We start from the raw sequence: 3075 nt of genomic DNA, 5'->3' as shown, positions 1-3075 counted from the left end.
TGTAATTACCAGTTAGCACAAGACTCTTCTGCTGTGCAATTTCTGCCCAATTTTTAGTAGAATTAAAACTAAACTAGCAATTCCAGTTTGTTGTGCATTGTTTAAACAAAAAAAAAGGTCAATAAGAACTTTGATTTCCACTGGGTTTGATAGTTTTTGCTCTTGTTCATTTGCACTCAAAGCATACGTAGCAGTCCTGTCACAGGTAATGAAAGATTCTCACTGGAGCCTTTGTCCATGTGATTCACTTGCTAAATGACACCTTAAAAGAAAAGTTTCCAAATATCACTACTTCTTCCCACTTGCAAATTCTCCAGCAACTTTTGCATTGCAATACATGCAGGTAACACCACTTTGTATTATACACAATATTTCTTGTAGCTGCATGCTCCAGACCTCGGGCTTTCGGTGTAGCAGTTTCTACTGCTTCATTAAGGCATTCTGCTTTAAAAGTGGTTCTTTTGCACGTCACATCCTTTACTTCTTTGGAATTCAACAGTGAATCAATTGTTTCTCAATAAAAACAAAATAAGCCAATTCTAAAATATGCAAATAATTGCAAACTCCACATTGTAAACACTATCTGCACCAAAAACCAGAAATGGGATTGCATACAATCATGAAATATAATTAACATGCCAATGAGGTAGAGGGCAGCAACGTTTTGTACACAGTTTAATTCCTTTGTGCGCTAGTAGCAAAAAGATGTGCGTGCACACCTTTAAGGGAATATTGCTTTAGATCCCTATCAAGCCTCCTCCCTCACACCCTAAACCTAAGCTTTGTAGGTTTATGCACCCTTACCATACGGCAGACACTGGTTACCAACCTGGCACCCCAGTTTTATACACTTGGCTTCCTTTGCTCCACAGGATAGAGCCCATCTTATCTCATCCACAAGCACAACCCCCACTCATCAAGCATCTTCCCTGCAGTGTGGCAAGCAGAGCTGCCCAGTACCCCACGTGCTGCATATGGGGTTAGGCTGCATAGCCAAAGTCCTGCCCAACTATACAAAGCCCTTTAAAAACTCAGCCAATGAAATATCATAAGCCTCCATCATCTGTTGCCACGTTCAGGGAACTTTGTACTTGTATCTCTGTTCAACAAAACTCAGTGCCGTTATTTATGCTTCTCCAACCATGACTCAACTTACTTAACACTTCACCTAATTAAATTCCATCACCTACTTTCCCAGTTGATCAAATTTTGACAATCTTCACTGTCCACCATACCAATTTTGGTATCATGCCACTTCCATTGTCATCCAATTCTTGTTATGACACCACAGGCCTCTTATTCAAGTGAACCATCCACCTACACAATTTTCCATCATTCTGGAGCAATGTTCTAGTTTCTGGACCAGCCTACCACATGGAGACCATGACTGCAGATGCTAAAATTTGAGTACAATCTGCTGAAGGATTGGAGTTGAGCAGTAGCTGGAGAAAGGAACCATCACCATTTTAGGACACCAGGACTGAGGGGTATAAATTGACACCTTGCATACAGTTTGCAAAGACCAGGTAATGGCCATCCTGAGGGATGACAAATCTTCCTTTTGGTTCCATCAGGTCCCCCACCTTGAGTACTTTGGCAACGGTACTAGTGCAGCTTCCTACATTGAACTCATTACTTCTGGCAGTTTCCACCTTGCTCACTTTCACATGATCCACAAATTATGCTACCCTTTCTGAATCTGTCACACAAGATTGATGGAGCAATACCGTTACAAGCTCACATTGACCACATTTTCAACTTATTCAAGGACTAGTACATTTACATCTTCCCCAGTTACGAGATGAGCCTCATTACACCAGTGCTGCAAAGGGGTCTTAACCCGTGGCTTTTTGATCACAAAATGCATTTTGCACACAAGTTCTTCATTTCAAAGCTTTTACATCTGAAGCAGAAATACTGCACGCACACACACACACAGATTCTTCAGTCCACCAACTTGCTAATCAACCACATTTGCACCTACATAAAATTGTGAAGATTGAACACAAATCTCTGGTGATGGCACAGCAACTCTAAAAGACAAGGCACGGCATAGGAGGAAATTAGACCATTCAGTCCATCCATTCAATCACAACTTGATTATCCCTTGAGGAAATTTATAGATGCTGAAAATTTGAGCAACACATACAAAATGCTGGGGAAATTCAGAAGGCCAGGCAGCATCTACAGGGGGAAAAGCACACCTAGGGTTTTGGCCTGAAAAATGTCGACTGCACTTCTTTCTCTCTCCCCCCCCCCCCTCCCACAGATGCTGCCTGGCCTGCTGAGTTCCTCCAGCATTTTGATTATCCTTCAACCCTATTCTACTACCTTCTCTCCACAACCTTTGGCATCCTTTGAATTAAGAACCTATCAACATCTGCTTCAAATATATTTAATGACTTGACCTTTACAGCTGCCTGTGACAATGAATTCAAATTCACCATCCTTTGGCTAAATAAATTCTCCCTCATCTGTCCCAATAGGTATTTTCCTATTCTGAGACTGCCCTTCAATCCTTTACTCCCCACTATAGGAAATGCCATCACCACATTCTATCTAGATCCTTTAATATTTGATGAGATATTCAATGAGATCTCCCCCGCCCCACCTTCTAAACTCCAAGTCTCCAGCCAAATCCTTCTCATACATCAACTCTTTAATTTGCAGGATTCTTCTCAGGAACCTCCGGATGCCTGCACATCCTTTCTTAGATAAAGGCCCAGGTTGCAAGAAGCTTTAATGAATGCAGTAGGGAAATAATGAAATAGGTTTGTAAATGGAATTCTGCAAAGAGCAACCCTGGTTCACACCTCATTCAACTTTTTCCAGTTCTGAGAATCGTCACAGATATTAGCCATTTTGTGCACTGTTGCACTTCTATAATTTTAGAAATATAGAAATAGGTTGTGAATATTCACAAGCCAATGGCAAGCTGTTGGCCATAACTGGTCCATTCAACTGGAACTGGTTTTACCAGTTCAAGCAGATGCAGGGCAAAATAGTTTTGTGCTGTAAATAAATCAGTTAGATTTGTGCTTAAGTTCTATTTCAAATATTTACACATGCAAAATC

This window comes from Mobula birostris, chromosome 14 (genome assembly GCF_030028105.1).
Source record: "Mobula birostris isolate sMobBir1 chromosome 14, sMobBir1.hap1, whole genome shotgun sequence".
NCBI classification, from domain to species: domain Eukaryota; kingdom Metazoa; phylum Chordata; class Chondrichthyes; order Myliobatiformes; family Myliobatidae; genus Mobula; species Mobula birostris.
The sequence above is the reverse complement of the archived record's forward strand: the minus strand, read 5'-3'. Positions refer to the sequence as shown.